The sequence below is a fragment of the Aquarana catesbeiana genome, linkage group LG03, assembly GCF_042186555.1.
Source record: "Aquarana catesbeiana isolate 2022-GZ linkage group LG03, ASM4218655v1, whole genome shotgun sequence".
Taxonomy (NCBI): domain Eukaryota; kingdom Metazoa; phylum Chordata; class Amphibia; order Anura; family Ranidae; genus Aquarana; species Aquarana catesbeiana.
This window is the reverse complement of record NC_133326.1, coordinates 659,137,676-659,151,469: the sequence shown is the minus strand read 5'-3', so window position 1 is coordinate 659,151,469 and position 13,794 is coordinate 659,137,676. Positions and strand designations below refer to the sequence as shown.

Below are 13,794 nucleotides of genomic sequence, written 5' to 3'. Positions count from 1 at the left end.
ACATAGCACATCAGGGCATGGGACACATCAGGGCACATAGGACATCAGGGCACGGGGCACATCAGGGCATGGGGCACATCAGGCCACATGGTACATCAGGGCACAGGGCACATAGCACATCAGGGCACATGGAACATCAGGGCATGGGGCACATGGCACATCAGGGCTCAGGGCACATAGCACATCAGGGCACGGGGCACATCAGGCCACATGGCACATTAGGGCACATCAGGGCACATTATGGCACATCAGGGCACATAGCACATTAGGGCACGTGGCACATCAGGGCACAGGGCACATGATGGGGCACATGGCACATTAGAGCACGGGGCACATGGCACATTAGAGCACGGGGCACATTATGTGGCACATCATCAGGATACATTGTGGGGCACATGGCACATTATGGGATCTTACTAGCCAGCATGCAGAGTAGCGCAGGGAGCTTCTGTAGTAGTAAGTTCTCTCTCTCGTGTCATCACGCTGTTCCCCGGCAGCCCCTCCTCTCTTCTCGTCTATACCAGATGATCTTACAAGCCAATTTGTATAGACGAGAAGAGAGGAGGGGCCGCCGGGGAACAGCGTGATGATACGAGAGAGAGAACTTACTACTACAGAAGCTCCCTGTGCTACTCTGCATGCTGGCTAATCTGGATCTACCCGTCAGGCGCCAGCTGTTGGCGGTTGACGAGTAGATCGCCGCGCACCGCAGATGCGGCTGAAAGTGAAACTGGCCCACACTGAGCCATCGGCCCACCAGGAATCTCCCAGTAGTCCCGATGGCCAGTCCATCCCTGCCTGTCAGTGACCGCCCCCCCCCCCCTCGTTTTACTTACCTGAACCCTCGAAACTTGTCCCACAGGGACGCGCTGTCTGTCTGCTAGGGGGTTCTCGGCTGTTGATTGAATAGATTGATAGCAGCACAGCCATTGGCTCCCGCTGCTGTCAATCAAATCCAATGACGCGGCTGCCGGGGGGGGGGGGGCGGGCCGAGTCCTGCATTTGGCGTCTATGGACGCGGAATGCTGGACTCGGGAGCGCGCCCGAAAGGTAATTCCCCGGGAGAGCGCTTCTCCTAGGGCAGTGATGGCGAACCTTGGCACCCCAGTGTTTTGGAACTACAATTCCCATGATGCTCCACTACACTGTAGAGTGTATGAGCATCGTGGGAAATGTAGTTCCAAAACATCTGGGGTGCCAAGGTTCGTCATCACTGTCCTAGGGGGTTATCTGATGTGGGGAGGAGCCGAGAGAGCCGCCGGGGGACCCCAGAAGAGGAGGATCGGGGCCACTCTGTGCACAACGAGCTTCACAGTGGAGGGAAGTATGATATGTTAGTTATTTAAAAAAAAAAAATAACCTTTAGTGTCACTTTAAGTATATAAATAGACATTTCTGCACAGTAACTCCCTCACCCAGGCCGCAGGATTCACAATAAATACAGTAAAAATAATGCGCATTTCTCCACACTTGTTTACTTATGAATTTGGGAAACATTTCTGCAAAAGGGCAAATCCGCTGCAGATAAGCGAGCTGTACTTCTCTAAATAGGACAGATTTCCATACAAATGTCATATGCCCCGAGGTAAACACTTCTTTATATTTCCATCTATGGAATCTATTGAAATATACATGCTGAGGTGATATCTGGAACAGATCTCTATAGGATTGTCATGTGTAAGGGTGTAAAAAAAAGATCCCCCATATTTCTCTGTATGGGACGAGTATCATAGACGTAAAAGATCTGAGGTAAGATGACCTTAATCTTCAATATGGGTCAGATGTGTATGGAAGTATTGAATGCACTGAGGTGAAATGACATTTATTTCTCTCTGTAGAAAGGTCTCCAGGCCTCCTTTGATCTAATAAGAACCTCCAGGGCCAGAGATAGCTGACATCCTTCTGTATATAGTGGGTTGTGAGGCATGGTGGGTGCAGAGTAGTTAAACTTATTGGGCGCCGGACACTTCTTGAATGCAAAAGAAAGTTTATTTCTCTTAACAAACTTTTTGGGGGGAGAAAGGGTTAGGGCCAGGACACCCTCAGGTAGTTGCAAGATTAATTGGCAGATACTTCAATAGGAGGACAGCCATGCAGGGAAAGGCATCCAGCAAGACGCCACATCTGCATGTGCAGGAATGCTGTCTCCTATGGCAACAGTCTTTAACAGTTCCTAACACAAAGCTGAACAGTTCCTTTCTATTCCACTACAATCACTCCTTGTAGTTCTTCAGCACACGGAGCTCCAGTGGCGGCGCGTCCATAGAGGGCACAGGAGCGCCGCCCCCTCTCTCCTGGCATCGCTCTATCACCATAGATAGATTCATGCATTGCATGGTCGCCGCTGACACCCCCTATTCAGGTGTCCTGCCCCTTTTCGGGCGCCGGGCACCTGAATTACAGCGGCAAGGGTGTTTTTTGGAAGCACCTGATTAGACCCGCAGGCATTAATAGGCACCCAAAAAGGTGACCAGCGGGCGCAATGCTGTACGTTCGCTGTTCACTAAGGTGTGTGTGTGTGTGTATTTTTTTTTTTTTTTTTTACATGCACACAGCTATAGAGTAAATTTGTGCAGCTGCTACTAGCAATTTGTTAAAGTTATAACAACAGTCAAAGTCAAAAACCATAAATCTCCATTTACATGAAGGTCAGGTTTAGGGCTGAAACAACTAATCGATTAATCGACAACTAATCGATTATGAAATTAATCGATTACTATTTTCATAATCGATTAATCGGCCAGTAACATAATGTGGTTAAAAAAAAAACTAAAATGAGCCCTTTATAGTACAAAAACAGCAAATAATCGCTACTGTAACTATTTCTTTCACAGTTCTACAGTAAAAAAAATGAACCCCTTACAGTAGTGATTATTTGCTTTTTTTGTACTATAAAGGGCTAATATTCGTTTTTTTAACCCCATTATGTTACTAAACGTCTTACACCTGGTTCACATCTATGTGCTTTTTGGTGCTTTTTGCAGAAACGCACTACAGTTCATGTACATGGTTTCCTATGGGACACGTTCACATCTATGTCTTTTCAGCCGCTGCGTATTTGGAAAGCGTCGGTGACTTTTTTTTAACGCAAAACATACTTCAATGGAGAAGCTGAAGAAAAGCATGTAATGCGTTTTTCCAGCAATTTGTGTTTTTTAATCTGCCCAAAAACAAATTGGCCAAAAAAAAATGCAAAAATGCAAATCGCAGCAAAATCACGTGCGCAAAAATCAAAACGCACAGCACAGAGCACTGCAGAAACAGATCAAAAGAAAACTGCATAGGTGTGCACCGAGCCTTATGCTGGCCACACCGATCAATATTCAGATGAGAATATGCAGATGAAAAATCTTTGTACATTCGATGAATGAATGTTTGAAATTTTCACTTGTTTATAACATTCTGTTTTTAAAATAATTGTAATTTCTGAACGAAAACCACATACACTGTCTGATAATTCCTTTCACCACGAAGTTTTTTATTATTTCCAAATTTTCCCATTACTGTGGTTGAAAATGAACGTCGATTTGACCCCACTAACGATTAGAAAATCGAACGAACGTTCTTATCTCTCCTCTAATAGTATATACAGTATATCTCTTCTGTCTGTTATTCTCAGAGTGGATTAGATATTTTGCTCCCTAACCATATAGTTGGCTATTTTTATTTACCACTGCATAAAGATTTTTAAGCATAAATTGTCTTTTTTTAAAACTTTACATATTAGCTAAATTATACACCACACTTTTTTTTTTAAAGTTATTAACCAATTAATCTAAACAGTAATCGGCCAACTAATCGATTATGAAAATAATCATTAGTTGCAGCCCTAGTCAGGTTAATATAACCCAGCACAGTGTTCCCCCTTACATCAGAGTCTGCAGGATTACCCTTACAGTGCAAGGGGAACTTTGATGTAAAGGGGAGTGCTGCCGATCATGATGTAAAGGGGAATGCTGAAGAATTTGATGTAAAGGGGAACTCTTATGTAAGAGGGGGCTCTGGTGACCAGAGATCACCTTATATCAGATTGCACAGCATTCCCCTTTACATCAAGGTCTGCAGAGTTCCAACTTGCATTTAAAACGGAACTCTAATGTGGGGGGGGGGGGACCTCTGGTTAGAGATGGCCAGAGACTGTGTGGCCATGATACAAGAGATGGCCAGAGACTGTGCGGCCATGATACAAGAGATGGTCAGAGACTGTGCGGCCATGATACAAGAGATGGTCAGAGACTGTGCGGCCATGATACAAGAGATGGTCAGAGACAGTGCGGCCATGATGCAAGGGATGGTCAGAGACTGTGCGGCCATCATACAAGGGATGGTCAGAGACTGTGCGGCCATGATAGAAGAGATGGTCAGAGACAGTGCGGCCATGATACAAGGGATGGTCAGAGACTGTGCGGCCATGATACAAGAGATGGTCAGAGACTGTGCGGCCATGATACAAGGGATGGTCAGAGACTGTGCGGCCATGATACAAGGCATGGTCAGAGACTGTGCGGCCATAATACAAGAGATGGTCAGAGACTGTGCGGCCATGATACAAGGGATGGTCAGAGACTGTGCGGCCGTGATAGAAGAGATGGCCAGAGACTGTGCGGCCATGATACAAGAGATGGTCAGAGACTGTGCGGCCATGATACAAGGGATGGTCAGAGACTGTGCGGCCGTGATACAAGAGATGGCCAGAGACTGTGCGGCCACGATACAAGAGATGGCCAGAGACTGTGCGGCCACGATACAAGAGATGGTCAGAGACTGTGCGGCCATGGTACAAGGGATGGTCAGAGACAGTGTGGCCATGAAACAAGGGATGGTCAAAGACTGTACGGCCATGATACAAGGGATGGTCAGAGACTGTGCGGCCATGATACAAGAGATGGTCAGAAACTGTGCGGCCATGATGCAAGGGATGGTCAGAGACTGTGCGGCCATGATACAAGGGATGGTCAGAGACTGTGCGGCCATGATACAAGGGATGGTCAGAGACTGTGCGGCCATAATACAAGAGATGGTCAGAGACTGTGCGGCCATGATACAAGGGATGATACAAGAGATGGTCAGAGACTGTGCAGCCAGGATACAAGAGTTGGTCAGAGACTGTGCGGCCATGATACAAGGGATGGTCAGGGACTGTGCGGCCATGATACAAGGGATGGTCAGAGACTGTGCGGCCATGATACAAGAGATGGCCAGAGACTGTGCGGACATGATACAAGGGATGGTCAGAGACTGTGCAGCCATCATACAAGAGATGGTCAGAGACTGTGCGGACATGATACAAGGGATGGTCAGAGACTGTGTGGACATGATACAAGGGATGGTCAGAGACTGTGCGGACATGATACAAGGGATGGTCAGAGACTGTGTGGACATGATACAAGGGATGCCATGCAAAACAGTGTCGGCTTTGGTAGAAGTCTAGGACGGCGTTAGAGCCCGACATTGGCTGCAGCTGATGAGATGTTCTCAGTGTGAGGGGGGGTGGGGGGTTTCAGCTGGTTGGAACCTCCATTGCTTTACCCCAGTGTGTGCCAGCCTCCTCACCCTGCCCGCCTGGAGACACCCAGGGCCATCTTTAATATTGACTGGACCCTGGACAAACATTTTCCTGGCTCCCCCCCTACCAATTTCGCTCTCCACCCCAATATCCCAAAAAACAAACACGCACATAGACTTATCCAAAAAAACCTTTAATAATGTAAGCATAAAGATCTGGTTCACACTCACTGATTGCGCCAGGCTCACTGATTGGTTGCTAGAGGTTACTGTACAATATTACCACTCAATGATTGGTTGCTAGAGGTTACTGCACATCATTACCTCTCACTGGGTGGCAGGGCAGTATTGTGGTGTGTGATGCAACGGTTGGGGTACACTTGGTTGGATGGCAGCATTGGGGTGAGAGGCTGAGATCATATCTCCCCCTATAATAATAGGGGTAGGATGGGGATGTTGATGACAATGGGTGTGGTGGTAGGAAGCTGGCAGTGGGGTACAGGGGGGATGGAGATAAAGAAGATGATGGGGTATGGTGGTTGGATGCTAGTAGTGGGGTACAGGGGGCTGATGGGTATGTTGATGACAGGGGTCAGGGTGGTAGGATGTCAGAGGCGGGGTATGGGGACAATGATAGTGGATGGCATGATAGGAACCTGGCAGTGGAGTACAGGGGGATGAAGATGATGGGGTGGGGTGGTAGGAAGCTGGCAGCGGGGATTCGGGGGGGGGAGTGAAGATGACAAGGGGTGGGGTGGTAGGATGCTGGCAGTGGAGTACAGGGGGATGAAGATGACAGGGGTGGGGTGGTAGGAAGCTGGCAGAGGGGAACAGGGGAATGAAGATGACAGTGGTGGGGTGGTAGGAAGCTGGCAGAGGGGAACAGGGGAATGAAGATGACAGTGGTGGGGTGGTAGGAAGCTGGCAGAGGGAAACAGGGGGATAAAGATGACAGGGGTGGAGTGGTAGTAAGCTAGCAGAGGGGTGTAAGCTGGCAGAGGGGTGCAGGGGGGATGATGATGACAGGGGTGGTAGGAAGCTGGTACAGGGGGGATGAAGATGGTGGGGTGGTAGGAAGCTGGCAGTAGAGTACAGGGGGGGGGGGGATAGGAAGCTGGCAGAGGAGTACAGGGGGAAGATGACAGGGGTGGGGTGGTAGGAAGCTGGCAGAGGGGTACAGGGGGATGAATATGACGGGATGGGGAGGTAGAAAGCTGGCAGAGGGATACAGAGAGATTAAGATGACAGGGGTGGGGTGGTAGGAAGCTGGTGGCAGAGGGGTACCGGGGGATGAAGATGACAGGGGTGGGGTGGTAGGAAGCTGGTACAGGGGGGATGAAGACGGTGGGGTGGTAGGAAGCTGGCAGTAGAGTACGGGGGGGGGATAGGAAGCTGACAGAGGAGTACAGGGGGGAAGATGACAGGGGTGGGGTGGTAGGAAGCTGGTACAGGGGGGATGAAGATGGTGGGGTGATAGGAAGCTGGCAGTAGAGTACAGGGGGGGGGGATAGGAAGCTGGCAGAGGAGTACAGGGGGGAAGATGACAGGGGTGGGGTGGTAGGAAGCTGGCAGAGGAGTGCAGGGGGATGAAGATAATGGATGGGGTGGTAGGAAGAGCGGTATAGGGAATCTGGTAAAGGGGGATGAAGATGACAGGGGGTGGGGTGGTAGGAAGCTGGCAGTGGACTACAGGGGGGATGAAGATGACACGGGATGGGGAGATAGAAAGCTGGCAGAGGGATACAGAGAGATTAAGATGACAGGGGTGGGGTGGTAGGAATCTGGTGGCAGAGGGGTACCGGGGGATGAAGATGACAGGGGTGGGGTGGTAGTAAGCTGGCAGAGGGGTACAGGGGGATGAATATGACGGGATGGGGAGGTAGAAAGCTGGCAGAGGGATACAGAGAGATTAAGATGACAGGGGTGGGGTGGTAGGAAGCTGGTGGCAGAGGGGTACCGGGGGATGAAGATGACAGGGGTGGGGTGGTAGGAAGCTGGTACAGGGGGGATGAAGATGGTGGGGTGGTAGGAAGCTGGCAGTAGAGTACGGGGGGGGGGGATAGGAAGCTGGCAGAGGAGTACAGGGGGGAAGATGACAGGGGTGGGGTGGTAGGAAGCTGGCAGAGGAGTGCAGGGGGATGAAGATGATGGATGGGGTGGTAGGAAGAGCGGTATAGGGAATCTGGTAAAGGGGGATGAAGATGACAGGGGGTGGGGTGGTAGGAAGCTGGCAGTGGACTACAGGGGGGATGAAGATGGCGGGTGGGAGGAAGCTGGCAGAGGGGTGCAGGGGGGGGAAGATGACAGGGGGATGATGATGATGACGGGGTGGGATGGTGGCAGAGGGGTACAGGGGGATGAAGATGATGGATGGGGTGGTAGGAAGCTGGCAGAGCGGTATAGGGAATCTGGTAAAGGGGTATGAGGATGACAGGGGGTGGGGTGGTAGTAAGCTGGCAGAGGGGTACAGGGGGGATGATGATGACAGGGGGTAGGGTGGTGGGATGCCAGGCACAGGGAGATGATTAGGATAATAATGACAGGGGGTCAGTGGATGGCCTCATATGCCGGGTGGGATACATATCATCAGGGCTGGGTGTGGGGGGGTTGTCAGTATTGATTTTTGGGGCGCCCTCCTCGGTCTGGGGGTGAAGTCTTGCTGTACCTTGAGGCTCCCTGATGATCTCCTCTCTGACAAGTCCTCCTCTGCAGACGGTCCATCCTGCAGAGCGGATCGGAGAGGTATTATTATTATTATCTGAGCTCCCAGCTCTGCACATGGCAGGAGATGAGAGCAGAGCCCGGCAGAAGGGGAGGAGTTGGGGGAGGGGAGAACACGGAGCCGTCCACTGACCCTGAGAGCTCGGACGGTGCAGTGCTGAGTAGTCAGTCTGATACCGGAGGGGGAAAACTATAAAAACGCCGGTGCTGGGGACACCGACCGGGGACATTCCCTCCATGTCAGGGATAGTAAGCAGCCGGCGAGGCCTTAAGCGACCGTCTAATTAGAGAGCCGCCTCTGGTGACAACCCGAGCTCGGTGTCCTCCTGAGTCCGCTCTCCTCACACGGAACCGGAAGATAGTGGCTGCCATCACTTACACACGTGGCTGCCATCACTTACACACGTGACTTACACACGTGGCTGCCATCCCTTACCCACGTGATCGCCTTCCCTGCCCCACCGTCTCCATGGAGACCCAGCTCTGGAACCGTTATTTCTGCCAGACAGCCTCGATGACGTCACAGCGCAGCAAAGCCTATAAATAGCAGAGCAGGGCAGTAGCCGTTAGTCGTGTTCTGTGCGTCGAGGGAGGAAGTACCATTTCTGCTCTCTCCTCCTTGTCCATGTTCTATTCTCATCTGATTCTAATCTGTTATGAACCAAACCCCATCCGGACTGTATATCACCATTTCTGATAACTAATGGAGTTTATTCATTTTAAATAATAGAAATAGAAAGCTCCAGATTTGGGTATATGTGGGGACAAGACATCGCCTTGGCTGCACTATGTATGTATATATCCTAAATTAACTTCTCAGTTTAAACCAAGCAATTCCATTGCAGGGGCATTATAACAAAAACAAACTCCATGCAGATCTTCTATCAATCTGTTTAATGGAGTGATGTCATTGAAAAGATGGGACTTTAATGGTGCTTTTTTTATGGGTCTTTTCACAGGTACTCTTTTAATATCCCAAGTGGGTTAAAAACACTTACAGGATGGAGGAATAGAACAGGCACATCATGGAAGTTGTAAAAAACAGCATTGGAAGGGGTCACAGCGGAGGGAAGTCTTCAGAATGATGGATGTGTGACTCACTGGATCTATCACAGTCCGCAGCAGGATGAGACGCTGGAACGCTGTTGGAGCCGGCGTCATCAGCGCGGAGAGGAGAAGGACCCAGAAGTGATGTCAAATGCTGAGAGACTCTGTAACCAGCCTGGACCGCAGAGCGGAGGATGTGAGGTCATAAGAAAGGGACGCGTTTCGGAACTCTGGACGGTTCCTTTGTCAACCTCTGAATGCAGCTTATGAGTTGCCATGCCGCCTGCCACCAGATGCAGTTTGACACTTGTCAACAGATGCAGCTTGTCAATTGCCACGTCCCCTGCCACTAGATGCAGCTTTTCAACAGAAGCAGATTGTCACGTTCAACAGATGCAGCTTATGAGTTGCCATGTCGCTTGCCACCAGATGCAGTTTGACACTCGTCGACAATTATTCATTTTGAATAAGAGAAATAGAAAGCTCCAGATTTGGGTATATGAAGGGGACAAGACATCGCCTTGGCTGCACTATGTATGTATCTATCCTAAATTAACTTTTCAGTTTAAACCAAGCAAATCCATTGCAGGGGCATTATAACAAAAACAAACTCCATGCAGATCTTCTATCAATCTGTTTAATGGAGTGATGTCATTGAAAAGATGGGACTTTAATGGTGCTTTTTTATGGGTCTTTTCACAGGTAATTTGTCGGGGCGATGGATGGTGTTGGCAATTCCATTATCACTGCACCATAGTTGATATAGTGTCAGAATGATTGAAGCGCATTATTTCTATTCATTGTCAACCTCTGGTTTGTCAACCTCTGGATGCAGCTTATGAGTTGCCATGTCGTCTGCCACCAGATGCAGTTTGACACTCATCAACAGATGCAGCTTGTCAATTGCCACGTCACCTGCCACCAGATGCAGCTTGTCAACAGAAGCAGATTGTCACTTTCAACAGATTCTTAGATTGTAAGCTCTATGAGCAGGGACCTCTGATTCCTAGTGTATTAAAATGTATTGTATTTGTACTGTCTACCCTCAAGTTGTAAAGCGCTACGTAAACTGTTGGCACTATATAAATCCTGTATAATAATAATAATAACAAATTCAGCTTATGAGTTGCCACGTCACCTGCCACCAGATGCAGCTTGTTAACAGAAGCAGATTGTCACTTTCAACAGATTCTTAGATTGTAAGCTCTAAGGAGCAGGGACCTTTGATTCCTACTGTATTAAAATGTATTTTATTTGTACTGTCTACCCTCAAGTTGTAAAGCGCTACGTAAACTGTTGGCACTATATAAATGCTGTATAATAATAATAATAACAAATGCAGCTTATGAGTTGCCACGTCACCTGCCACCAGATGCAGCTTGTCAACAGAAGCAGCTTGTCACTTGTCAACAGATGCAGCTTGGTGGAGGAGTACGAGGCACCCTCAGTTCCTCAATACTTTGGGGTGGAGGTGTAGCAGGGCATCCTCAGTGCCTCGATACTTTAACGTGGAGAGGTAGGAGGGCATCCTCAGATCCTTAATACCTTGGAATGGAGAGTTAGGAGGGCACCCTCAGTTTCTCAATACTTTGGGGTAGAGGGGTAGGAGGGCATCCTCAGTGCCTTGATACTTTAACGTGGAGAGGTAGGAGGGCATTCTCAGTTCCTTAATACCTTGGAGTGGAGAGTTAGGAGGGCATCCTCAGTTCCTCAATACTTTGGGGTAGGAGGGCACCCTCAGTTTCTCAATACTTTGGGGTAGAGGGGTAGGAGGGCATCCTCAGTGCCTTGATACTTTAACGTGGAGAGGTAGGAGGGCATTCTCAGTTCCTTAATACCTTGGAGTGGAGAGTTAGGAGGACATCCACAGTTCCTCAATACTTTGGGGTTGAGGGGTAGGACGTCTTCCATAGTGCCGTATTATTTGGGGTGGATAGGTAGGAGGACATCCTCAGTTCCTTAATACCTTGGAGTGGAGAGTTAGGAGGGCATCCTCAGTTCCTCAATACTTTGGGGTAGGAGGGCACCCTCAGTTTCTCAATACTTTGGGGTAGAGGGGTAGGAGGGCATCCTCAGTGCCTTGATACTTTAACGTGGAGAGGTAGGAGGGCATTCTCAGTTCCTTAATACCTTGGAGTGGAGAGTTAGGAGGGCATCCTCAGTTCCTCAATACTTTGGGGTTGAGGGGTAGGACGGCTTCCATAGTGCCGTATTATTTGGGGTGGATAGGTAGGAGGACATCCTCAGTTCCTTAATACTTTGGGGTAGAGAGTTAGGAGGGCTTCCTCAGTGCCTCAATACTTTGGGGTAGGAGGGCACCCTCAGTTTCTCAATACTTTGGGGTAGAGGGGTAGGAGGGCATCCTCAGTGCCTTGATACTTTAACGTGGAGAGGTAGGAGGGCATTCTCAGTTCCTTAATACCTTGGAGTGGAGAGTTAGGAGGGCATCCTCAGTTCCTCAATACTTTGGGGTAGGAGGGCACCCTCAATTTCTCAATACTTTGGGGTAGAGGGGTAGGAGGGCATCCTCAGTGCATTGATACTTTAACGTGGAGAGGTAGGAGGGCATTCTCAGTTCCTTAATACCTTCAAGTGGAGAGTTAGGAGGGCATCCTCAGTTCCTCAATACTTTGGGGTTGAGGGGTAGGACGGCTTCCATAGTGCCGTATTATTTGGGGTGGATAGGTAGGAGGACATCCTCAGTTCCTTAATACCTTGGGGTAGAGAGTTAGGAGGGCTTCCTCAGTGCCTCAATACTTTGGGGTAGGAGGGCACCCTCAGTTTCTCATTACTTTGGGGTAGAGGGGTAGGAGGGCATCCTCAGTGCCTTGATACTTTAACGTGGAGAGGTAGGAGGGCATTCTCAGTTCCTTAATACCTTGGAGTGGAGAGTTAGGAGGGCATCCTCAGTTCCTCAATACTTTGGGGTAGGAGGGCACCCTCAGTTTCTCAATACTTTGGGGTAGAGGGGTAGGAGGGCATCCTCAGTGCCTTGATACTTTAACGTGGAGAGGTAGGAGGGCATTCTCAGTTCCTTAATACCTTGGAGTGGAGAATTAGGAGGACATCCTCAGTTCCTCAATGCTTTGGGGTTGAGGGGTAGGACGGCTTCCATAGTGCCGTATTATTTGGGGTGGATAGGTAGGAGGACATCCTCAGTTCCTTAATACCTTGGAGTGGAGAGTTAGGAGGGCATCCTCAGTTCCTCAATACTTTGGGGTAGGAGGGCACCCTCAGTTTCTCAATACTTTGGGGTAGAGGGGTAGGAGTGCATCCTCAGTGCCTTGATACTTTAACGTGGAGAGGTAGGAGGGCATTCTCAGTTCCTTAATACCTTGGAGTGGAGAGTTAGGAGGGCATCCTCAGTTCCTCAATACTTTGGGGTAGGAGGGCACCCTCAGTTTCTCAATACTTTGGGGTAGAGGGGTAGGAGGGCATCCTCAGTGCCTTGATACTTTAACGTGGAGAGGTAGGAGGGCATTCTCAGTTCCTTAATAGCTTGGAGTGGAGAGTTAGGAGGGCATCCTCAGCTCCTCAATACTTTGGGGTAGTAGGGCACCCTCAGTTTCTCAATACTTTGGGGTAGAGGGGTAGGAGGGCATCCTCAGTGCCTTGATACTTTAACGTGGAGAGGTAGGAGGGCATTCTCAGTTCCTTAATACCTTGGAGTGGAGAGTTAGGAGGGCATCCTCAGTTCCTCAATACTTTGGGGTTGAGGGGTAGGACGGCTTCCATAGTGCCGTATTATTTGGGGTGGATAGGTAGGAGGACATCCTCAGTTCCTTAATACCTTGGGGTAGAGAGATAGGAGGGCTTCCTCAGTGCCTCAATACTTTGGGGTAGGAGGGCACCCTCAGTTTCTCAATACTTTGGGGTAGAGGGGTAGGAGGGCATCCTCAGTGCCTTGATACTTTAACATGGAGAGGTAGGAGGGCATTCTCAGTTCCTTAATACCTTGGAGTGGAGAGTTAGGAGGGCATCCTCAGTTCCTCAATACTTTGGGGTAGGAGGGCACCCTCAGTTTCTCAATACTTTGGGGTAGAGGGGTAGGAGGGCATCCTCAGTGCCTTGATACTTTAACGTGGAGAGGTAGGAGGGCATTCTCAGTTCCTTAATACCTTGGAGTGGAGAGTTAGGAGGGCATCCTCAGTTCCTCAATACTTTGGGGTTGAGGGGTAGGACGGCTTCCATAGTGCCGTATTATTTGGGGTGGATAGGTAGGAGGACATCCTCAGTTCCTTAATACCTTGGGGTAGAGAGTTAGGAGGGCTTCCTCAGTGCCTCAATACTTTGGGGTAGGAGGGCACCCTCAGTTTCTCAATACTTTGGGGTAGAGGGGTAGGAGGGCATCCTCAGTGCCTTGATACTTTAACGTGGAGAGGTAGGAGGGCATTCTCAGTTCCTTAATACCTTGGAGTGGAGAGTTAGGAGGGCATCCTCAGTTCCTCAATACTTTGGGGTAGGAGGGCACCCTCAGTTTCTCAATACTTTGGGGTAGAGGGGTAGGAGGGCATCCTCAGT

At 49.4% G+C, this 13,794-nt stretch overlaps 2 long non-coding RNA genes across 4 annotated transcripts in view; one reads left to right on the top strand and one right to left on the bottom strand.

Moving 5' to 3' along the window:
* Positions 1-13,794, bottom strand: part of LOC141133413 (uncharacterized) — a 1,430,344-nt gene that overhangs the window by 1,146,134 nt on the left and 270,416 nt on the right. The gene's annotated exons all lie outside the window — the stretch shown is intronic.
* Positions 8,322-10,532, top strand: LOC141133411 (uncharacterized). The gene is made up of 2 exons (XR_012243063.1): positions 8,322-9,016; positions 9,186-10,532. It is a non-coding gene; the product is annotated as an uncharacterized lncRNA (long non-coding RNA).